Consider the following 26,059-nt stretch of genomic DNA (forward strand, 5'->3'; position numbering starts at 1 on the left):
GACTGTCATATATGCCTTATAGAATATAAAGGAGCTTAAGTAATATACACACATATAAAGTTATATGTACAGTAATTGACATTAGGTGCTCCATTAAACAATGAAATGCCACAGTGTACCAGTTCTTCAGGACATGTTGCCATGGATACCCAGTGTGATGGAGATGGGGAAAGAGTTGCTTAGGAATTCAACGATTTCGTTTTGAGGTGGAGTGAAAAATAAACTGCCCAGAGATAGGAACCATGAAACCAGTCATATATACAAGTAGTTGTTTTCGAAATTGTCAAATAAAAGGAAAACATGTTTGAAAATGAGTACCAATTAATAACCATTATTTTGTATTGTCTGTAAGCCAAAGGGCTGGGCAGGGTTCTTTATTTCAGCTAGGAAATTATGTGGTATATTAGATATTTGCAGAAGAAAGTATTTTAATCAAAGTTGAATAAAATTCAGAAAATCATGTGTAGAAATATAGAAAGATGGCAGTGGAATGGTAGGAGGCAAGTTCTCTAAGGGTCTGCTCAGGTGCCTCAGGTTGCCTTGGGGTTGATGACAAAGCAAAGATTTCAGAAAGGAGCAAGTTTTAAGAATAAATGTGATGTGATAGAAGCAGAGGCAAGGCTGGCAGCTAACTGGTTTGATGTGATTTCGTGGTTTGCAACCAGGACTAAGTGTCTGATTCTTTGATTTTCTAGAGACATTCCTAATTTCATCCCTAACTATCCCCAGATAAATTCTCATCTCTTATCAAAAACAAGATCCCTGGAATGGAAGGTCAGGGAACTCCCTGAGGAAATGAGTGTTTAGCTGTATTCTCAGTCATGTAGGTTTTGTTGATCAGAGATATTTTTGAATTGATGCTTTCTTGTCCCCATCTCTCCTTCCCCTAATTCAAGTCGTACTTATCACTCCTTTCAACCTCTGGTTATTCCCCCTTTCTGATTCATCTGTCATATGGACCTCAGATTTAAAAAGAAGAAAAAGCAGATCAGATCATGTCATTTCTGCACTAGAAACTTTTGTTGGTTCTCCATTACCTACAGAAAAATTCTAATCCTTAATATGGCATTTAGGCCCTTTACAAAAGTCACCCTCAACAAAGCTTTCGTCTTCTCCTCTGGCTGACTCCCCACCCCTTGCACCCCATGCAGGCTGCGTATCAGCTTCAAGAGAGAGAAGAATCCTCTCCGAATGAGCAGTGTGCTTTTCAGACTCCAGCTGAAATGCATTTCTACCCCTTCCCTGCCCCTCAGGCGCTTCTTGTCATTAAAACACCCTTCCTTCAAAGCCCTAGCCCCTCCTTGCCTCCACCCAGGAGAGTTAAAGTTTTTCTCTGTTTTCCACCTCTGCCAAGCATTTGTCTTCGGTTGCTTTTTGTAAGCTTTCCCCCTCCCCTGTCAGATATGTAGTGTGGTGTTAAAGGGATGGGTTCAGTATAGTGTAGTGACTAGGAGTGCAGGCTCAGAAGTGGTTGTTGAATTTGAATCCATCTCAGCTGTACCACTTGTTAGCTTTGTGACCCAGGGTCCGTTACACAACCACTAAATCCCTTTCTTCATCTGTAAAATGAAGTTAACCTTGGTAGCTTGTTAAGGGAATTAAAAGAGAACACATAAGAAGTGTTTAGCACAGTGCCTAGCACATAGTATTAAATAAATGTTAGAAATGTATACTGAGCTTTTCTTTTTCTCTCTTCCATTTCCGTGCCCTCAACAGTACTTTACATACAGTAGGTACTCAAAAATATTTATTGATTTAAAAATGTGGCTCACTCCTACACAGTCCTTCAATGTTTCTCTACTTAAGTTGGTGATAGAGATATATAAAATTTAGGGAGTCATCTTTCTAAATAGTTTCCTAAATTTTACATATTTTAAAATGGGAAGTATGGTGAAGAATGTGTATTTTTATTTAATTCCAAAATTTTAGAAGATAGTTCAGTAGCAAAGCAATGTAAACATCTGAGTCCTTTACCTAAAGAAGCTTGTATCAGTGTTTTTATCCATGGTGATAAAAAGTGTATAAGATCTGAAAGCAGACTGGGTAACACGTAGAGATGATGCACAGTTTGGAAACTACAGTTTCCAAATTAACACTAAGTTCTTGGAAGAAGCTTTCTCACAATAACTGTAACTGAAAGGACCCAGTGAAATGAGAGTAGATGCCAGAGTTTGATTTAGAGAGTGAGAGTCATTCAGGGACTGTGGCATCTGTCATACATTAGAATTTTAAATACAATCATAAATTAAGAGATAGTTGAGAACACACCTTCAGAGAGTTACAGAGCATACCTTCAGAGAATATGAAGGTATGCTGTATAACATTATAGTATGTTTAAGTTGAACAGGAACTCACAAGACCAACCTTTCTAATTTTGGCTGTGCTTCAAAATGACGTAGTGGGCTTGTTAAAACACACATAGCCCACAACAAGGACTCTGATTCAGTAGTTCCAGGGTAGATCCTAGGCTCCTCTGTGTGTGTGCATTTTAAGTTTTTTTCTTTTAAACATTCATGCGGGCGGATCACGAGGTCAGGAGATTGAGACCATCCTGGCTAACATGGTGAAACCCCATCTCTACTAAAAAAAAAATAATTAGCCGGGCGTGGTGGCCGGGCACCTGTAGTCCCAGCTACTCGGGAGGCTGAGGCAGAAGAATGGCGGGAACCCGGGAGGCATAGCTTGCAGTGAGCCGAGATCACACCACTGCCCTCCAGCTTGGGCGACAGAGCGAGATTCCATCTCAAAAAAAAAAAAAAAAAAAAAAAAATTTTATGCCTGATGTAGCAGGTCAGTGGACTGGGGTTTGAGAACCACTGATTTACCCTAACCAGAGATTCTCAGTATGGGATTATTTTCTACATCATCTGGTAATCTGCATATTTTAAATACCTCTGGTGGTAGGAATCTTATATTAAGACACCCTCCTTGTTTTCAATAGCTGTCTTTTTTTTTTTGAGACAGAATCTTGCTCTGTCCTCCAGACTGGAGTGCAGTGGTGTGATCTTGGCTTACTGCAACCTCCACCTCCCAGGTTCAAGCAGTTCTCCAGCTCAGCCTCTCTAGTAGCTAGAACCACAGGCGCATGCCACCACTCCTGGCTAAATTGTGTGTGTGTGTGTGTGTGTGTGTGTGTGTGTGTGTGTGTGTGTGTCTATACATATATATATATATATTTTTTTTTTTTTTTTTTTTTTTTTTTCAGAGACGGGGTTTCGCCATGTTGGCCAGGCTGGTCTTAAACTCCTGACCTCAAGTGATCCGCCTGTCTCGTCCTCCTCCCAAAGTGCTGGGATTACAGGCATGAGCCACTGCCCCCAGCCCATTACTGCTGACTTAGTTGGTCTTAGTTAGAAGTTGCTTTACTTTAACGCTGCCCATTGGTTTTAGTACTGTCCTCTGGAGCTGCATACATTGGAACTGATACTTCCTCCATGTGGCAGCCTTCAGATATTTCCAGGGAGCTATGATGCTCTTTTTACTTTTATTTTATTTAGGCTACAGAGCCCTTTCCATCCTTATTGTGCTTAATATATGCCAGAACTGTGCTGGAAGTTGGAGACCCACAGGGATCTTACAGTCAAACTGGGAGGAAGAAACTTGTAAATATCTTCAGAACAGAGGAAGTGGTTTAAAGTGTGGGTTCTGGCGTCAGACCCATGTTGAAATCCCTAGCTCAGCCATGTGACTAGCTTAGTCCTCAGGCAAGTTCTTTAACATATTTGTGCCTTAGTCTCCTCATTTCTAAAGTGAGGATAACGGGACCTGCCTCAGGACAATGCTTGGCATATAGTAAGTGTTCAATACATTTTGGCTAAAAAATATACTAGGGGTTATAATTCTGATAGAAGCAAAGAGGATGTATTACTAATTGGATGGCAAAGTTTATCTGGTCCTGAAATAAAAATATTGGAAATAAAGTTTCCGTATACAAATTAGGCGATTTGTAAACACTTTTACAAGTACATAAAGAGCATTTAATTCTTGTAGAGTTAAATTAAATAATTTTATTCAATGTCCTATTCAATACTTCCATTAATAATTTAGGTAGCATCTGATTGACTCTGAGTTCCTGTAACAGTCGGAAGAGTAATTGACATGTTAAAAGGTGCAATAAGAATAAGAACCTGAAAAGATTTCAGCAGATTAGAGCAGTGGGTTAACAGACGGAAATGAAAGTCCTGCATGGAGACTCTGGAAAGCTAAGGATTGATGGAGGATGAGGAAGATGTGGCTTAACAGAAGGACATTTTATATTTGGGGCTTATTATGAGTTAAAATGTGATATATTTGCCAGAAAAGTTAATGTGATTTTCAAACTGTGATGGGAAGATTTTAGAATCCTGAATGAAGGAGATCATACCCTATTCTTCTCTGTTTAAAGTTTTAGATCTTTTCCTCCTTTGCTGTTTGGGAAATCAGCCAGCCACTCTGGGACTGGGTTTCTGCACTTATAAAATGGGGATAATTTCTGCCCAGTTATATTTCTCTGAATTGTAAATGTCAAATATAATGAATGCAGGAGATATCATTATCACTCTAGACAATTTTATCACATTTTTTCATATGCTTCAAAACCCTTTTCCTTGATATGAGTGACAACTTAGTATCACCAGTTTTTATTAACCATCTATAATTTTAATTAACTGAATTTAACTAAAATCTTAGAGATTGTAGCATATAGATTACTATTAGACTTGCTTTAAACACTCAGTAGAAATGTGAGCATCAAAGTGGTTGGTAAATAGTGAATTATTTTTCACCGCTTTTTAGTTTAGATATTCATTGACAAACCTGTGTGCTACACTGACCAAGGTGTTGTAGAGTAAGTTGTACTGAATACCTTAACAACATCAATGCTAAAATTAGCTGTAACAAAAGCAGCATGGGCCACCTTGTTGAGTAGCCTGTGTTCCACTCTTAGGGAAAAAGGATATCCCAGGAATATAGGGAAAGAACAGAGTGGCAGTTTCTTTTTACAGCATTTGCTGATGGCATGGAGGAATGTGATTTTTGGGGTGTGGGGCTCCTTTTTCCTGTTCGTTCATGTTTCTTTCTCTCTTTTTGACTTAGTCACTGTCATAACAACAGAAAATGCATAATATGGAGATCAAGAGCCTGCAGATTACAGCTCTAATTATTTTTTAAACCCAAACATGAAAATTAGAATTCTTTTACACACAATCTGACAGTTTTCCATCAGCTTTAAATTGGCATTTTGGATTGTGTTCTCTGCAGTGCCTGAAGAGCCTGATAGAGAAGGAAAGAAGCAGAGGGTGAGAAAGAAAGGAAGATTCTAAATGACAATCTTTTGAATAGTGCAAGTTCAATCCCTAAAACAAAAAGCAAGATCTTTTTTCCCCTAAATAATGTGCTCTCCGGCTTCACCTCTCATCCTGAGGAACATGAAAGAGAAAGTAAAAGAGGTGACCCAAATCACAGAGTGCCTTTGATAGGAGAAATTCAGCTGTTTTGAACACTTACAATCAAAGGAAGTGGTTTCCCTAATTACATGAACTATGTGAAATCTCTCAGAATAGCTCTTCCACCCCAGGATTCCTTGCACTTTAGAAGTTTGCATAAAAGCTCACATAGAGAATCAGATGCAAAGTGTTTGATTCAGATTTTATTAAGCAGAAGAGTGCCCACATCCATCCTGCAGTTTGCCAGCTGCTTAGGTTAGGACCACTATACCTGGTTTTGATGTGGTTGTCTTTCAAACCTGCAACCTTAAGATCTTTGTTCTGTCCTTTTCTTGCAAGAAGCACCACTTTTTAGGGAGAGTAGCGATGAAAATTTTTGGAAGATTGGTCTTCTCAATTTCTCTCCTGACCTAAAAAGGATTGATGGCTGTGTTTGTGAACTTTACGTGGGAAAACATACTTTCCTGTGTGTTTGTAGCTGGCGAGTGTTAAAGCGTTAGATTTGATTAAGCTCTTTAATCTGTTTAAAAATTGTTAAATGTCACAATGACTTACCTTAAAATTTATATATGCAAAATTCCCCATTTACTGTCAGGATCTAGACTAAGAATCTGCCAAAACACCTGGACTAAAGAATAATAGTGATTATGGCTTATTAGATCTTTTGTACCTTGGTAGTCACCTTGTTATTGAGAGATACGGTGTAGTGTAGATGTGTACAGAAGAGAATTGTAAATACCCTATGTTCTCTGTTTGGGAAGGCAAGCATAAGTATGAATGCAGAAGACAGAAGCATGCATTTTAATTTAAATGTCAGCTTGAGAAGATTTTTTTTTCTGGTTGAGTAATTTTATAAGTAAGAGAAATTGTCTGGTATGTAATCATAGATGAGTAACAAGTGTGCATGTTTTATTTTGTCTCTTTTCTTTCCCTCTCTTTTTTTCCTTTTTTCTGTGAATAGGTATGTTGCTCTTACTGTATTTTATAAAATATTCTTTTGAGAATCTGTGTGTCCCAAAAAAGAAAAAGGAATCTATGAGCAGAAATGGAAGGAAATTTTATTTTTACAGTTTTTAAAGTACTGGCTTTAATTGTAACCCTCATAAAATTTCCTAATACTAGTGCTGTTGACACGTGGGCAGCAAGATTTAAGTAACAGAAAGTAAAAGTGATCCTCAACCATACAAGCTACAAAAATCTACTTGAACAATTACCTAGCAATTTCTTTCTACTTTAACCATCCTCATTTATTCCAGGTAAGTAGCTTATTTGAAAAGACACGTAGATTAATAAATATTTGTGACTTTTTGTTCTTTTTTGAGACAGAATCTTGCCGTGTCGCCCAGGCTGGAGTGTGCAGTGGCGCAATCTCGGCTCACTGCAACCTCCGCCTCCCAGGTCCAAGCAATTCTCCTGCCTCAGCTTCCCAAGTAGCTGAGACTACAGGCGCCCGCCACCCGACCCAGCTAATTTTTTTTGTATTTTTAGTAAAGACGGGGTTTCATTATGTTAGCCAAAGTGATCTTGAGTTCCTGACCTCATATTTCGCCCGCCTCGGCCTCCCAAAGTGCTGGGATTACAGGCGTGAGCTACCGTGCCTGGCAAATATTTATGATTTTAAAGGGATATTTAAAATCTGAAAGTGTCCATGATTATGAAATATGCACTTTTTCTATTTTGTGTGTTTTGAACTCCTAATTATGGATGTGTCAAGGTTTGGATATTTTGTATACAGTCATAGCATTATAATATGGGGAAGATTTGAAAGATGATGAAGGATTGACACTGTGGTGTAGGTTTTTTGCTTAACAGGTAGGTTTTCACATAATTGTGAAAAGTTCTGTCTCTTAGAAATCGAATACAATACACAAACTGAAATTTTAATAGCTATTTTAGTCCAACGGCCCCAAGCCCTCATTTTAAGAATCAGTAATTTGAAGTTCAGAAAGGTGATGTTCGGTAGCAATAGATTCAGTTCAAGGGCCCAGGTCTTTGGTTTGCTGGTTTGGAGCTCTTACACCCTGTTAGGTTCCCTCTGTGTCTGTTGCTTTTTAAGTGATACTCAACTGCCTACTGGATGCTTGTGACAAGAGAGAAGGTTTGATATTCCTGAATGATAGCCATTTATTTGATAACACTTTAACATTAGCACCAAAAGGTCATTTTGTTTTCCTTCTTCATCTAGTACTTCTATCAGCTAGGGCCATAGTACCACATGAATTGCTGTTCTAGATCAAGATTGTAGCTAAGTCATTTCAGACACTGCGAATTCTGTATCTGTTGTTAAAAGTCCACAGGCTGTCTGGAAGTGGGTTCAATCATCCTCACCATTCAAAAGTTCTGCTTAATGGCTGGCTTAAGTAACTTTTGTTAATGTTTGAACTCGGTATCCTCAAATGATAGTAAATAATGTTACTCAGTGCTTTGCCATTTATAAAGCACTGTTACTTACATTATTTCCTTGCAAATGATGAAGCAAGTGCGTATGATTCCCAGAAGCACACTGGAGAAGTAAGTACAGTGCTTAATCTTAGGTTTTTCTGGCTTTGGACCCAGTGTGTGCTCTACTTATAATAGAATCTCAGCTTTGGAAAGGACCTTAATTGACCGTATTTCCGATGCCTTAATGTCCTCTGAAACATTACTGCCACAAATGGGCATTTACCTCCTGTTTGAATTCTGATTGCTTATGAAGGAGAACTCAATAGCCAGTCTCTTTTATCTTTGGGAAATTGACTATTAGAAAGTTCTTCTCTGAGTTATTCTGAGTCTATATCATATGCTGTCTAACAGTGCTTGTTTGGACCAAGGATAAAAGGATCAATGTAATGCTGTAATATGATTTTAAAAACAACATTAAAATTATACTCTTCAGAAAACTCTTACAAAATGACATTTATTAAGTGCCTACTTTCCCCCTGAGTCTTATCTTACTTATAAGTAAAACAACTTAATTTATTTTAGCTTTTTAGTTTTCTGTGAATTTTTAAGTTCTTTTTCTTGCTTGGTGGAACCTCTTCCAAAAATAAAAAATGACCGGTGCTTACTTAAGTAAAGGAACCAATGTGGATATAGTTCGTAAACGAAAAGTAGATTCCTAAATATTTTATTTTACACACTCAGTATCATGTTTCTTTTTAAAGTTTCTATTCTTAGCCATTTGTTTACTGTGACCCTGCTATACTTACACCCACATATTTCCATGTTATATTTACTTCCCAGATTTTAAATTTTCATGTTAAAAAGGTAATACATGTTCAGTGTAAAACAAGAAATTTCAGCAGTATACAAAGTAAAAAAGCAGTTTTCCTTCCCTGCAATCCTATACTTTATTTGATTGATTGATTGATTGGATGGAGTTTCACTCTTGTTGCCCAGGCTGCAGTGCAATGGCGCAGTCTCAGCTCACTGCAACCTCCACCTCCTGGGTTCGAGCAATTCCCCTGCCTCAGCCTCCCCAGTAGCTGGAATTACAGGCACGTGCCACCACGCCCAGCTAATTTTTGTATTTTTAGTAGAGACGGGATTTTGCCATGTTGGCCAGGCTGGTCTTGAACTCCTGACCTCGTGATCCACCCACCTCAGCCTCCCAAAGTGCTGGGATTACAGTCATGAGCCACCACATGTAATCCTATACTTTAAATCCTATCTTTAAAATCCTATACTTTAAAATCATTAGTTTGTGAGTAACTTTCCAGATTTTTTTTTTCTTTTTTTGAAACGGAGTTTCACTCTTGTTGCCCAGACTAGTATGCAGGGGCACAGTCTCGGCTCACTGCAGCCTTTCTGCCTCCTGGGTTCAAGCGATTCTCCTGCCTCAGCCTCCCAAGTAGCTGGGATTACAGGCATGTGCCACCACACCCGGCTAATTTTGTATTTTTTGTAGAGATGGGGTTTCTCCATTTTGGTCAGTCTGTTCTCGAACTCCCGACCTCAGGTCATCCACCCGCCTCGGCCTCCCAAAGTGCTGGGATTACAGGTGTGAGCCACTGTGTCCAGCCCAGATGTAGTTTTTCTCTATATTTATAACTATTGCTAATACTATTCCCCCCATAAAAATGGATCATATGAAGAGGGCGGCATGAGGGAACCTTGTGATGGAATTGTCCTGTATCTTGACTGTGGTAGGAATCACTTGAATATATGTGTATGACAAAATTATGTAGAACTAAACACACAGACACACACACACACACACATGCACACGTGTGCATATAAAACTGGTGAAATCTGAATAAAGTTGGTGGATTGTGTAAATGTCGATTTCTGTTGGGGGAAAGTGAAAAATATATAGGTTCTCTCTGTATTAATTCTTATAATTGCATGTGTATCTATAATTATCTCAAAGTAAACACTTAAAAAACTAGATTATGATATTTTATATGTATATATATCATAAAAAGGTGTCTCAGTGTATAAGTTGTAAATCACCTTGCACCTTAGTTTTTTAACTTAGTATACTGAGGCATTTTTTTATGTGACTACATGTAGAGCTACCACGTTCCTTTTAATAACTTTTTTGTATTTTGTATTTAAATAATATTTGTTTACTTTTTATACTAAATTATATTCTTGTGTAATATTATTAGAAAAACTAGACATGTGAAGTAAAAACTTACTAGACGTGAAGTTGTAATTAGCAGACAAAAGACTACAAAGCAGCTTTTATAAACATGTTCAAGAACTTAAAGGAAACCATGGTTAGAATGAGAGAGCAGAATCAGTAATTCAGCAGGAAGATGGAAACTAAAAATTCTAGAACTGTAAAACTACAGTCTCTTTAAATGTAAATTGTACTGGGTGGGGCTTAACAGCAGATTGAGGAAGGCAAAAGAAAAGGTCAGTATATGTGAAGACAGATTAATATAATTTATCAAATCTGAAGACCACACAAAAAAATTTTAAAAATTGAACAGTTACACATGAGACAATGTCAATCTAATATACATTAATTGAATCACAGAAAGAAAGGGGGGGGATGGATAGAAAAATATGTGAAGAAATGATGACTTCAAGTTCCCCAACTTTGATGAAAACCATACACTTATAGTTCCAATAAGCTCAGAAAACCCCAAACAGGATAAATTAAAAATGAAAACCAAAAACACCACACTCAGTCACATCATAGTTAAACTGCTAAAAATCACTGATGAAGAGAGAAATGTCAAAAAGAGCCAGAAAAAAAAGACACATTACATAAAGGAAGCAATACCAGTTACTTCTCACCAGAAGCAATGGAGGCCAAATGACAGTGGAATGATACCTGTAATATGCCAAAAGAAAAAAGATAACTGCCAATTTAGAGATCAATATCCACTTAAAATAGTCTTCAAAACTGAAGATGAAATAGAAACATTTTTAGGTAAATGAAAGCTGAGATAATTTATTGCCAGCAGATTTAGTTATGGTTAATATGAGGGTAAATACAAATGATCATTTAAAAAATTCTGTTAATTTCTTCAAAAGACAACCAACAGCTAAAAGGAAAGTTGCAATGTTATATTATGGGCTGTATAATGTATGTACGTTAAAATATATAACACATGGCCAGGCATGGTGGCTCACACCTGTAATCCCAGCACTTTGGGAGGCCGAGGTGGGTGGATCATGAGGTCAGGAGATCGAGACCATCCTGGCTAACACAGTGAAACCCTGACTCTACTAAAAATACCAAAAATGAGCCTGGCGTGGTGGTGGGCGCCTGTAGTCCCACCTACTCGAGAGGCTGAGGCAGGAGAATGGCGTGAACCCAGGGGGTGGACGTTGCAGTAAGCCGAGATCACGCCACTGCTCTCCAGCCTGGGCAAACAGAGCAAGACTCCGTCTCAAAAAAAAAAAAAAGTATATATCACAATGACACAAAGGATGGTGAAGTGAGCAAGCATCTTACATTTTATGTGTAGCACAAAATTAAATCTAAGTAGACTGTGACAAAGATGTATGTTGAATTCTTAGAGCAACCACTATCTACCCCCACAAAAAAACAAAACAAAAGAGGTATAGCTAAAAAGCCAATGAATGAATGAAAATGATATACTAAGAAAAAAATTGTTAAAGACAGGAAAGGAAAAACAGAGGAACAAAAAACAAATGGAACGAATTTTTAAAAACCAAGATAGTAAACTTAAGCTCAATAATATACATAATTACATTAAGTATAAATGAATTAAGCACCCCAATTAAATGGCAGACATTGCTAGGCTGGATGAAAAAGCAAGATCCAGCCAGGCACAGTGGCTCACACCTGTAATCCCAGCAATTTGGGAGGCCAGGGCAGGAGGATCACTTGAGCCCAGGAGTTCAAGGCTGCAGTGAGCCTCGAACTCCTGTGACTCACACCATTGCACTCTAGCCTGGACAACAGAGCCAGAACCTGTCTCAAAAACAAAAAACAAAAAAATAAAACAGGACCCAACTATACGCTATCTACAAGAGGTGTATTTTAAATATAAGACACAGATGTGTTGAAAGTAAAAACATGAAATGGAGAGAGAGGTATGCAAATAGAAAGCATAATAAAGGTGTAATGGCTCTATTAATATCAGACCCAGTATGGACTTCGGGAACCAAAAGTATTACCAAAGATAAAATCATTTAATAATGATGATTTAAAAAGTCAGTTTCTTAAAAGATATAACAATCATAAATGAACATTTATCCTAATAACAGAGCTTCAAAATACATGAAGCAAAACTGATAGAACTAGAAAAAGAAATAGACAAATTCGCAATTACATTTGTAAATTTTAAATATCCCCCCTAAGCAACTGAGACATTATACTTAATAACTACAAAATATACATTATCTTCGGGTGCACATGGAGTATTCTCCAAGATAGATCATAAAATAAGTTTTTATAATTGTCAGTCTTTTAAAGGGATCTGCCAAAAAACCTACACCTAACATTTTAACTCAGCAGTGAAATATTGAATGTTTTTCTCCCTAAGAGTAGGAGTAAGACAAGAATATCTGCTCTCATGATTTCTGTTCACTGTTTCGTAGAGATCCTGGTCAATACAGTAAGACAAGAGAAAGAAACAAAAGGCGTTAAAATTGGAGAGGAAGAAGTAAAACTGTCTTTATTTGCAGATTAAATGATTGTTTACATAAAAAATCTTTAAAAAATCTACAAAACAAATACTAGGACTGGTCAATTTATTTAACAAAGTTACAGGAAACAAGTTTATTATATTTCTATATACTAGCAGCAAAAATTTTAAAGACAATGTAAAAAAATTTTATTTACATTAGCATTAAACACAAAAAATATATTGAAATAAATTCAATAAAAGACATACAAAACCTCTATGCTGAAAACTACAAGACATTTCTGAGAGAAACTTTAAAAGACCTAAATTATAGGCATGTATAATCATGCCTATAATCCCACCACTTTTGGAGGCCAAGGCAGGTAGATCACACGAGCCCAGGTATTCAAGACCAGCCTGTGCAGCTTGGTGAAACCCTGTCTCTACAAAAAAAATAAAAATAAAAATAAAGAAAGAAAGGAAAAGAAAAGAAAGAAGGCCGGGCGCCGTGGCTCATGCCTGTAATCCCAGCACTTTGGGAGGCTGAGGTGGGCGGATCACAAGGTCAGGAGATCAAGACCATCCTGGCTAATGCGGTGAAACCCTATCTCTACTAAAAATACAAAAAATTAGCCGGGCTTGGTGGCGGGCACCTGTAATCCCAGCTACTTGGGAGGCAGAGGCAGGAGAATGGTGTGAACCCGGGAGGTGGAGCTTGCAGTGAGCCGAGGTCACGCCACTGCACTCCAGCCTGGGCAACAGAGGGAGACTCCATCTCAAAAAAAAAAAAAAAAAAAAGAAAAGAGAAGATAAGAGAAAAGAAAAGAAATACAAAAAGTAGCTGGGAGTTGGGGGCATGCTCCTGTGATCACAGCTACTGGGGAAGCTGAGGTGGGAGGATTCATTGAGCCTGGGAGTTCAAAGCTACAGTGAGCCATGATCTCGCCACTGCACTCTGGCCTGGGTGACAGAGCAAGACCCTATCTCAAACAAAAAACTAAATAAATGGAGAGACATGCGTTTTCCATAAGTCCAATTGTAAGACTCAGTATTAAAATGTTACTTTCCTCCAAAAATTGATTTGTAGAAAAATCAAATTGGAGGATTCACATTACCTGATTTCAAGACTTAATCCAAAGCTCTAGTAATCAAAACAGTATAGTATTGGTATAAAGACAAAAATATAGATGCAACAGAATTTCAGATTTAGACCCAGACATATTATAATCCATTGAGTTTTAACAAACATGCCAATGTACTTAAATGCAGAAAAGAAAAATCTTTTTAATAAATAGTTCTGTAGGAGTAGGATATGCATATGAAAAAAAGGGAACCTTGACTTCTTTATTCAAATGCAAAAATTAATTCAAGATCCAGGGTAAACCTAAATGTAAAAGCGAAAACTACAGTGCTTCTGTAAGAAAGCAAAGGTAATCTCTTATGACCTTTGATAGCCAGATATTCCGTAGACAAACCGTAACAGGTGCTAAAAATAAAACTCCAGCCTGGGTGACAGAGCAAGACTCTGTCTCAAAAAAAAGAAAAAAACATTGGTAACTAGAGCTTCATCAAATCCAAACTCTGTGCTTATGCAAAGAAATTGTTTGAAAAACAAAGATGCAATCCACTGACTGGGAGAACATATTTATAATGAGATATATCTGTCAAAGCACTTGCTTCCAGAATATTTAAAGAACTCCTGCAAGTCAATATTAAAAGATAATGATTTTCAAAAATAGAGGATTAGAATAGTCATCTCACAGAAAGTTATATGAATAATCAATAAGCATGTGTGAAAGTGTTCAATGACAGTGGTTAAGGATATCAAATGAAAACCACAGTGAGACCCATTTCACCCAGACTAGAATGGCTAAAATTTTAAAAACCCAGAACACCCAGTGTTGGTGAGAATGTGAATCAGCACATTCTCATATGTTTTTGTGGGGAGAGTGAAATGGTATCACCTCTTTGGGATGCTCTTTGCTGTTTCTTCAAAAATTAAACACCTAGCCTATGAGTCAGCAATTCAACTTACAGGTGTTTACCCAAGTGGAATGAAAACATATATCCAAAAAAGACTAGTATAAGAATATTTGTAGCAGCTGTTTATAATAGCCAACAATTGAGAACAACTCAAATATTAACAGGAAAATAGATAAACAAAGACTGTTGATAAAATAGAATACTAATTAGCAATTAAAAGAATGAACTACTGATATATATAACCCCAGAGATGAATCTCAAAAACAAAATGTTGAGCAAAAAAGGTGAAAAGGACTACATCATGATTCCACTCATGTGAAGTTCAGTAAAAGGCAAAATTATCTATGATGGTGAAAGCAGAACAGAGCCCATGAGGGTTGGGTACTGAAGGGTAGACACGTGGAAAGATGGAAACATTCTGTATCTTGGTCAAGGTCATACATAGGTGCATATATTTTCAAGACTCTACCTTATTCACTTAAAGTCTGTGTATTTTATTATACATAAATTTTACCTCAGAAGAAACAAAAAAGTTACAGTTTTTTGTTGTTGTTGTTTTTTTTTAAGGCAAAGGAACAAGCCAGTCAAGTCTGTTGCCTTTTAGAGGGATTCTCCAGAAGCACCAATCAATAACCAAATGTGTGTTTGTATACATGCATGCATGCACATATACAGTGTACATGCAAACTATTTTATTCATATATGTAATACTGAATGTGAATTGTAGTATAATTCACATACCATGTAATTCATCCATGTAACATGTACAGTTAAGTGTTTTATAATATATTCACGGTTATGAAATCATCACCACAATCACTTTTAGAATATTTTTATCACCTCCAAAAGAAATCCATATTCATTAAGCATCATTTCCCAGTTCCCCTCAAGTCCCCAACCCAAGACACCCACTAGTCTACTTTCTGTCTCCAGAGATTTGCCTATTCTGGACATTTCATATAAATAGAATTTAAAACGATGTGGTCTTTGTATACAAGTTTTTTGTGGACGTGTATTCTCAATTCTCTTGAGTATATATACCTAAGAGTAGAAGTGATGAGTCACATGGTAACTCTTTAATTCTTTGAGTAACTGTCAGAGGGTTTTCCACAGCAGCTGTTTCATTTTACATTTCCCCCGGAAGGGTATGTGGGTTCTAACTTCTCTACACCCTTGTCAACACTTGTTATTCTCTATCTTTTTAATTATAACCATCCTAGTGGGTGTGAAGTGGTTTCTAGTTCTGGTTTTGATTTGCATTTCCCTAATGAGTAATGACGGTCAGCATCTTTTCTTATACTTAGTGGCCATTTGTAGATATCTTCTTTGGATACTTCTTTGGATTCTTGGCCTATTTTTAATTCAGTTATTTATCTTTTTATTATTGAGTTGTAAGAATTTGTATATATTCCACATACAAGTCCCTTATCAGGTATATGACTTATGAATATTTATTGCCCTATTCTGTGGGTTGTCTTTTCACTTTCTTGATGATATCTATTGAAGTGCTAACGTTCTTCATTTTGGTGACATTCAGTTTAACTTTCATTGCTTGTGCTTTTGTTGTCATATCTAAGAAGGCTTTGCCTAAGGTCATGAAGATTTACTTCTAAATTTATTTGAAGAGTTTTATAGTTTTAGCTCATACATTCATGTGTGTGATTCATTTTAATTTTTGTCTGTTCTGAGGAAGGGATCTAACTTTATTTTTTGTATGTAGATAATAACTTCTTACATCTTATTAGCCAAGATATGTCATATGGCCACATTTCGCTTCAAGTGGGGTTGGGAAATGAAATTTTGGGGGTGCATATTGGTATTCTAAACAAAATAGAATGCACCCAGCAGCATCTGCCACAGTATATACTGTTTTTAATTTTGACTCAAAATAGTATACCAACAAACTCCAGCCTTTTTTTTCTTTTTTTGAGATAGAGTCTCACTCTGTTGCCAGGCTGGAGTGCAGTGGCACAATCTCGGCTCACTGCAACTTCCACCTCCCGGGTTCAAGTGATTCTCCTGCCTCAGGCTCCCGAGTAGCTGGGACTACAGGCATGTGCCACCACACCCAGCGAATTTTTGTATTTTTAGTAGAGACGGGGTTTCACCATGTTGGCCAGGATGGTCTTGATTTCTTGACCTCGTGATCCACCCACCTCAGCCTCCCAAAGTGCTGGGATTACAGGCATGAGCCACCATGCCCGGCCACTCCAGCCTTTTTAAAATATGAATTTGGCCAAGAAGCATTGTCTATAACTGGCCTCAAAAAGGATTTTTTAAAAAGTTATCTGATTTTGTTTGTTAATATGCTTATATCCTGACCTCTCTGAAAATCTGACTTTGACCAAGAAGCATTATCCATAAGTGGCCTCACAGAAAGACTCAAACATAAATTTTCTGGATTTTTGTTAGTATGGTTTTTCTGAAGCTAATCCTACAAGCTGGAAGGAATACACTGTTTCTTATGCCTCTACCCAACTCTCTGTCCCCTTATCCTCCCCTATCCCCCCTCACACCAGTTCTTGTCTGTCTTTGTTGGCTAACATTACATAATTTTAACGGGTTTAACAAACATACCCTTAAGTGGACATGTTATTGGCCTCTCTACTGAAATCTCGTGGTATTCTCCCTTGCTCTTGGGTTAGAAAACCTTCTTGTTACCACTTTCTGGTAAAATTTTATGCTATGAGAGGTAGGCTGTTTCATGGCTTTCAGTCTAGGTTAAGTGCCAGAACATGTTCTTTATTTTACTATTCTAAAGGGACTTGGAATTTATTCCACTATCTCCTGATATCCTTAGGATGAGTGGTGTGAGTAGAATGGGTCCTGGTCATACTTTATAGAATTGGCCCTTGAGCAGACCTTCATAAACACCTTGCTCAATCTAGGATAGCAGGAAAGACAAGAAGGGGCAGAGTTAACCAGCTGGTCCACTGAGGGATAAAGAAAAGCATCCCTTCCCTGCCTCTTTCCACCCCAGGTCGCTCCAACCTCCTGGCGGTGCCTGGAAGCAGTGTGCAGATTGTTTAACAGGAAATGTGTGGGTATTTATTACTTTGCTGATCTCTATGGAATGTCCCTTATTGAATTTCATGGTTTGCCAAATTTGGCAGAGTTCTTCACTTCTTTGACTGTGTAGCTCTGAGGTGTGAGATTGATGTTCGATGATGAAGGGAAACCTAAGTGGGTCCTGAGGTTCCATTAATACCTCTGCCTTCACTCTGCCTCTTCTTCTGTTTCCTGCTCTCCCAGATTGAGCCAGGTGTTTACGAAAATCTGGTCAAGGGCTAATTCTATAAAGCTGACTTCCTATACTGAAAAGAAAATCTGTGGTCATAGAACGAATTTTGAACCCCAGACATCCGTTGTAGACATATAGAATTGATCACAATGTAGGATAGGTAGAAATATTTATAATGATAGTGCTGAAATCAATATTTGGAGCTTAATATGTGACAGGCAGTTTTCCTGGTGCTTTACATGGATGTACTCATGATGCATAAGAATAGTAAAGTGTATTCTCATGGTACTTTTCACTGTACAAAGTGTTCTTATATTTATTTGATTCTTATAAAAACCCTGTGAATATGAGACCAGAGTAGACTAAAGAGATATGACAACTAAATGCAGTGTGGCACCTTGGATTGGATCCTGAAATGCAGAGAGGACATTAGTGGAGAAACTGGTGAAATCCAAAGTCTGGAGCTTAGTTAATAGTAACGTACTATATATAGTAACATAAGATGTTAACAATGGGTGAGGGGTATATGGGAACACTCCTATATTTTTCTCTGAATCTAAAATTACTCCAAAATAAAAAAGTTTATTTTTTTTAAAAAAACCCTTATGATCTAGTCAATGCAAGTCTCATTATCCTCATTCCCCAGATTTGTACTGTTTGGAAAGGCTGAGAACCTTGCTCAGTAGCACACGGGGGAGGTGGTAAAAGACCAGGACCTAAACTGGAGTCCTTGCATTCCTACCTGAGTGCTGAGTACTGAGGAGTACTGCCTTAGGAAGAATGCACTGCTTTCTGCCTACATCATCTCCGCGCATCCTCCCCACAGCCTTTTGAGGGTTGAGAGATGATACTTTCATTTTACAGTTAAGAGATCATTGCCATCCATGTTCACTACTGGAAAAATAACTCAAAAATATGTTTCCTATTGACTTCAAGTGACTATTGACTTCCATATTTGAATGGAGAATACAGTACATATTTTGGGGCCCATTTGATTAAACCAGTACAACTGTTGAAATCTAATTTAGGGAGTGTATAGAGAAGATGAATGATGGCTAATGCCCAAAGGCAGTAATTTTGAAAAAGAATAATAGTGTAGTGGTGTCTTCTGTGATCTCTGACACAGAAATCTGTGAATGGACAGAAAATAGAAACACAAGAATTGCCCCCATCAAATTCAGATTTGTTCTGCAAATGTGGTGATTGTGAGTCTAAAGATGGTATGCCAGATTCCATATCCTGTAAGTGGAAAAGAGAAGTGATGTTCAATTTCTGTCAACATGGCAATTTATTTTTTAAAATAGCAGGGTGACTTAAGAGATTTATTTGGAAGCTTGCAGAACAAGGCTTACTAACAGCTTGTGGTCATCTCAGTATATCTTGGTCTTTGGATTTAGATTCTTTTGCCAGTTGTGGCCTGACCTGACTATGCAGGATGACATGTGTTCTAACACTTTTCCAACGCTCTATTCTATAGATTCTCTTTGGTTTGTGGTTAGTGTCCTACACAGAGTCATTTCAGCCTCTTCTCTCATAAAAGAGAGAGTGCTATTGCTGTCAGTCTGTGGATCTGTTTTCCAGCAATTGATTGTTCAGACTGATGTTCTGTGTATCTGAGTTCAGTTCTGCATATCCTTAAAAATTTTTTTTCTTTGAGACAAAGTCTTGTTCTGTCACCCAGGCTGGAGTGCAATGGGTGATCTCGGCTCACTGCAACCTCCGCCTCCCGGGTTCAAGCAATTCTCCTGCTTCAGCCTCCTGGGTAGCTGGGATTACAGGCACACGCCACCACACCCGGCTAATTTTCATATTTTTAGCAGAGACGGGGTTTCACTGTGTTGGTCAGGCTGGTCTTGAACTCAACCTTGTGATCTGCCCGCCTTGACCTCCCAAAGTGCTGAGATTACAGGCGTGAGCCACCACACCCAGCCAAAAAAAATTGTTTTAATGTAGGTACAATTTCTAGCAGCTAAGATTTATTGAGGAAAACCATGTGCCTAGCATGTACTTTACATGGGAGTTTGGTCCTTGTAACTGTGTTAAGTGGATACTGGTTTTATTTTACATATAAAGAACACACTTAATTGAGAGACTTGCAAGACCACACAGCTCATACACGATAGAGCTGAAATTTAGCTCCAGGGTTTTCAGACTCCAAGGCAACTAGGCTACAGTTTAGCTTGCCACAGAACCACTCACTTGTTATTAGACAATAACAAGTGTTGGCAAGGGTGTAGAGAAGTTAAAACCCACAAACCCTTCTGGGGGGAATGTAAAATGAAACAGCTGCTGTGGAAAACCCTCTGACAGTTACTCAAAGAATCCTGGCTACATATTAGACTCACCTTGGAAGCTGGGAAGCTTCTAAGAAGCACCCATGCCTGAGCCCCACCCTATACCAGTTAAATTAGATTTAAGTCAGAATGTTAGACTTGAAGAGACTAGATCATTCCATCTGTCCCTTTTACTTCCACATTTTGACATTTTATCAATAGATAAGCTGACGCCCCAAGTCACACAGTCATTCAGTATTAGAAGCAAGCCTAGAATGTAGGTGTCTTGATTGTGATCTTAGAGTTGCTTCCATACTCAGATCAACTATTACTAAATATGTTAGAACATTTACTGTATACAAAGGCCTAGGCATATGTGTAGTAATAGGTGAATTTGTTTATTTATATGTAATATTATAGAAATGTGCAGGCTTGTACATCTATGTGATTTTGAGAATTTATATTCATATGTCATGATTGAATTCATAGGCTTTGCAGCCAGATTGCCTAGTCTGAATTTTGGCTTCACTGCTTCTCAGCTATATAACCAAGTTACTTAACCTCTCTGTTCCTTACTTTCTTAGTGGCACACTGGAATAATAGTATTTCTCCTATGGACTAAATGAGTTAATGTATGTAAAGTGATGAGCCAGTGTTGATACACAGGAAATGCTCCATAGGTGTCAGCTATTGTAATGTATGAGTCAGATTGTACTCAGCCTACAACTTCTGAAACTTCACATTTATTACATTCATTCATTGCAAAAGAATTATAATAAACTATGTGGTCTGCCTCATCTGTCTCAAATTTTGTATACCTTTCTATAGGCTCTTAACAGGGTCTATATTCTCATGCTTCATAGCCCATGTTTTTTTTTTTTTTTTTTTTTGAGACGGAGTCTCGCTCTGTCGCCCAGGCTGGAGTGCAGTGGCGCAATCTTGGCTCACTGCAAGCTCCACCTCCCGGGTTCACGCCATTCTCCTGCCTCAGCCTCCCAAGTAACTGGGACTACAGGTGTCTGCCACCACGCCCAGCTAATTTTTTGTATTTTTTAGTAGAGATGGGGTTTCACCCTATTAGCCAGGATGGTCTTGATCTCCTGACCTTGTGATCCACCCACCTTGGCCTCCCAAAGTGCTGGGATTACAGGCGTGAGCCACCACGCCTGGCCAGCCCATGATTTTTTATCTCCTGGAAAACATGTTGATATTCTAATTTATTTTCTTCACCTCTGGGCTCACTGTTGGACCATTATATCTCAGCTCAGTTCAGCAACGACCTTCTGTGTATTTTGTTAATAAATGTCTCAGGCTGCCAGAATGTTGCTCTGATGTAGATTGGTATATTGCATCAGTCATCACCAGGTTTATATTTGTTTACATGCAGAACGATTCTTGTCTCTTGAAGGTCATATGTAGTTGATAAGCAGTATTCAGAAAATCTTGGAGTATTTTGTCTGGGACTTTTAGTGATGATTATAGGCTGTTACATGGGAAGAGTTCTACCTGGAGAACTCAAAATACAGATTGAAGCCTGTTGTCTCTGATCTCCCCTAGGTTCTAAGCTTTGTTGCATGAAATAAATGGTATTTGTTACACAAACACTACTTCAGTCAACAGGCATGGAAGAACGGACGAGTTACAGTGTTGTTAAGTACCATTTATTGAATGCTCTTAAAGGAGCCCTTTTAAAAAAACCTTTCTGCTCAAAGATAGTAAGGTGTTAAGTAGAGTGACAGATTAAGGACACCCCGCTGAATCTTCAAACAAAGAGAAAAATTAGAATTTGGGGTGAGATGGTATTTAGAAATAAGGAGATAAAAATCTGAGCTGAAACACAGCAAGCAAGATCAAGACTTGTACCACAAGTTACATAGGTCAACTCTAGTAATTTTACATAGTAGAAGTAGAATAGGCTATCTTGAAAAATAGTTTCCTACTTTGGGAGATTTGAGGCTCCCAAGAATATAGTGAAGGCACACTCTAGGGAATGCTGGTAGCTGCCCAAATAGGTCCCTGTTGAAGTGGCTTCTGATGTATGCATTTGGAAATTTAATCTTAAGAGTTCAGACTTGAATGGACTCTCAAGGATGCTAAATCACACATAATTTGATTGAGACTAAATAATTAAACCATATTGCTAATCTCTAAATTTTCTATTTTTAGATAAGGTGTGTGGGAAACAAACTTATAAAAGATTGCTTTATGAATGTGAATTCAGAGCAAGAGCAGTTAGTAATAGGATTTGTATATGTTCTGATACCACATTCAGCTGATAATCGATTTACCTACCCTTCAACAGGAGGCCCACCTTACTGGAGAAGTTGTTAGGCCTCCCATTTTCACCCCTCCCCTGTTAGGGCTTATCATCTCTTTAACTTTTCTCTAAGTCTTTGTAACTGACTGTCCGTGACTACCTCTGAATACTCACACAATTTTATTAAATACGTTAAAACTTTCTATCAAGTTATTCTCCATCCTCCTGGCCTGGAAGGGTCTTTCACTTTAGGATGACTTGACATATCTCTGCTGACACCCATTTAGGTTGATCATTTCCAAATTTCCAACAATGCATCACTGTTCCCCTGGTGTTCATCTGTCACTGGAAGTGTTCAGTCAGTAGGATGCCTGTTTCTTACAATATTACTAAGAGGGTTACTTCATTAGACAATTGGAGCAGATGACCTTTAAGTTCTAACTTATGAGAAAGTAGTGATTCTTTTACCTCTGTAGGCCTTACTGATCCTGGGAGATTTCTTTGAAGTAAACCTAAGAATTAGTCATTTCACGCTATCTGCAGAAGATTTGTCCTAGGATTTCCTACAGATACCAAAATCTGTGGATGCCTAAGTCCTTTGTATAAAATGATGTAGTATTTGCACATAACCTACATGTATCCTCCTGTATAAATCATCTCTAGATTACTCATAATACCTATTACAATGTAAATGCTCTGTAAGTAATTCTTATCACATATTTTTACTCGTATTATTTTTTATTGTTGTATTGTTATTTTTAAATTTTTTCTAATATTTTAGGTCTGTAGTCGGTTGAATCCACGGATATGGAGCCCGCAGATACAGAGAGTCGACTGTTTATTTTCTTGCTTTTTAGAAGTCACTCCCACAGAAATCTGACATAAATATCAGCTTGGCATATGTTAGCAGTCACACTGCTGTGTGTTAGCAATTCCATTACCTGCCTGTTACCCTATCACTACACCACATTCCAGCCAAACTAAAGTGCTGCCGTTTCTTAGGCATGCACCCCGTCCCAGCTATGAACCCAAATGGAATCCATTCTCTTTTTTTTGAGATGGGATCTTTTTCTGTTGCCCAGGCTGAAGTGCAGTGGCATGATCTCGGCTCACTGCAACCTCTGCCTCCCAGGTTCAAGCAATTCTCTTGCCTCAGCCTCCCGAGTGGTTTGGACTATAGGCGTGTGCCACCATACCTGGCTAATTTTTGTATTTTTAGTAGAGATGGGGTTTCACTGTGTTGGTCAGGCTGGTCTTGAACTCCTGACCTCAGGTGATCCACCTGCCTCGGCCTCCCAAAGTGCTGGGATTATAGGCATGAGCCACCGTGCCCAGTCTAATCCATTCTTCATGGTCTAATTGACACTGTCCGTTATCTCCCAACTTCCCTAATTTTTATACAGATCCTTCATGTGTTTTGTACTTCTGATGGTTGTTATGTGGAATCTTGTTAATAGGTACTTTTATTTTTCCCATGATAGTGGGTAAGCCCTTGATAGCAGGAGTTTATTTCTTTTTATTTGACTTCCAGCACTCTGATGCACTCTGCCATCCTTGTTTTAATTTGTATCAATATATAAAATAATGTAGATACTAAGGACAATATCAGAATGTTAAGGAGAGGCATGGTTACATTTAATTTTAAAACTCAGACTATAACCTATATAGGATATTTGAAAGAAAAGATCAGAATTCCAAGTTACTTAGGGAAACTTTAGCATTACTATAAAAATCCAACCAAATATAATGGGATTAGGGTGCCAATAGAAAGTGAGGAAATGGAACTTGGTGTAAAGTACTATTTCAAGAAGTTTTGGTGTTCAGGAAAGTAATTTGAGAAGGAGGAAAGGGTCAAGAAAAGTTGTTTTTTGGAGAGATGAAAAACATTTTCTTAGGCCTAGAGGATATAACTAGAAAGAGATGGAATATTTCAGAAAGAATATTGATGGAGAGCAATATCCTGAGAGAAGAGGGGGAGGTAAAATCTGGGGAAGGGGAAGGGTACATTTTTCTCTGAGACAGAAAGAAAGGCGTAGGTGTAAGGTAGGAGTGCTGAGTTCTACCTGTTTCCCTAATGTGAGAGTATTCATAGTTTCCTTAATATGAGAGTATTCATAGTAATCTATTGACGATGAAAAAGCAAGAGTACTAGAAGACATGAGAAGAACTGAGGTGTGTTGTAGCTTACTCATGAAAATTATCTTGTATATTTCTTGATATCATTATTGTCCATCTTTTCCAGCTAGATAGTAGGCTCCATGAGGAAAAAGGTTTTGCTGTCTTGTTCACCACTGTCCTTAGTGCCAAAAAATAGTGCCCGGCACATCATATATACTTCATAAATATTTGTTGGGTGAATGTTGAATGGTGAATGAAAGAGGAGACTAACTGGAGAGACTCAAAATGATTGTTTTCATCCTTTAGCTTTCAATAAATGTACAGATCATAACTACACCATGTTAACTGTCTCAGTACAGATCTGTCAGAAAAGCTTATCTGAAAGTATTGAGGGACATAGAAAGGTAATTATTGGATTTTTTTCCATACTTAGAGATTGGTAGCATGGGGACTGGAACTTTAGGGTTTTGGCAAGTATGTTTTGGGATTATTTGACCAAGGAGTGCAAAATGTTGTTGTGGTACCCTAGCGACTCTTCCATTAAATGGAACCTTGATCTCTGATAGCTTGATAGATATGGCATTAATTATTAGCTGCTTACCCAGTAATATTCTCCTCATCTTCCTTAGGATTCCTGTATTGTTAGATGTGCCACTATACCCAGCTTAAAACTACATTTCCCAGCCCTTCCTGAAAGTAGAACTCATTTATGAGATATAGGCAGAACTTTCTAGATGAGATTGCTGGGAAAGCTCTCTAAAAGAAGCTGACCTGACTAAGAGGACACCCTAGTGTACTTTCCTCCTTGCTGCCTGGAATGTAAATTTAACGGTTTGGAACTTCAGGGGTTGCACTGGGACCACCACACAACCTCAAGGATGTAAGCCAGTGCTAAGGATGGTGGAATAATGAATTGTTGAGCTGCCATATTGGGATTCTTGCAGCCTTCGTGTTTTGAGACATTTTGTTATTTCAAGACTGATTTGTTATAAAACTCTATCTTGTTTAAAGTACTGTTATTTTGGATCTCTGTTTCTTTTAGTAGAACCCCATTTATTAGAAAGGAATTGAGGGACTGGAAGCCTCAACCTGGTCAACTGAAGAGCTGGTTTCACGGGAGTAAGCATAAGAGATTGAGGTCAGAGAAGGGTTTCTAAGTGAGGCGGCTGGGTAATGAAAGGGTCTAAGACAGCAGTCCCCAATCTTTTTGGCATCAGGGACTGGTTTTGTGGAAGACAGTTTTTCCACAGATGGGGCAGGTGGTGGGGGATGGTTTCAGGATAAAACTGTTTCACCTCAGATCATCAGGCATTAGATTCTCATAAAGACTGTGCAACCTAGATCCCTTGCATTTGCAGTTTACAATAGGGTTTGTGCTCCTCTGAGAATCTAGTGCTGCCTCTGATCTGACAGGAGGCGGAGTTCAGGCGGGAAGGCTCGCTCGCCAGCTGCTCACCTCCTGCTGTGCGACGTGGTTCCTAACAGGCCACTGTTGGTACCATTACCTAAGAGATGGTCATAAGGAGCTAAAGTAGAATGCTGGTGAAAATTCCTGGCGTAGACAAAGTCAAGGAAATAGTATTTGTATGTACAGATGGGAAACCAAGAGGTAACCCTTCGATTAAGCCAGTGTTTCTTTGAGTTTTGATTTCATGGCCCATCAAGGATCTATGAATCTGTGGACCCCTGGAATCTTCTTTTAAAGACTGCAATTTGAGATACACTATAAAATACAG

At 38.2% G+C, this 26,059-nt stretch overlaps 1 protein-coding gene across 6 annotated transcripts in view; it reads left to right on the top strand.

The window, feature by feature from the left end:
* Positions 1-26,059, top strand: part of MAP3K20 (mitogen-activated protein kinase kinase kinase 20) — a 193,648-nt gene that overhangs the window by 55,636 nt on the left and 111,953 nt on the right. The window contains exon 1 of one of the 6 annotated variants that reach the window (XM_054549502.2): positions 3,523-3,792. The exons of the other annotated variants lie outside the window; for them this stretch is intronic. The gene's annotated coding sequence lies outside the window, so the exon portion shown is untranslated. Of the gene's footprint in view, positions 1-3,522; positions 3,793-26,059 lie in introns of those variants that run through there. 6 annotated transcript variants of the gene reach the window in all.

The sequence above is a fragment of the Pongo abelii genome, chromosome 11 (genome assembly GCF_028885655.2).
Source record: "Pongo abelii isolate AG06213 chromosome 11, NHGRI_mPonAbe1-v2.0_pri, whole genome shotgun sequence".
NCBI classification, from domain to species: domain Eukaryota; kingdom Metazoa; phylum Chordata; class Mammalia; order Primates; family Hominidae; genus Pongo; species Pongo abelii.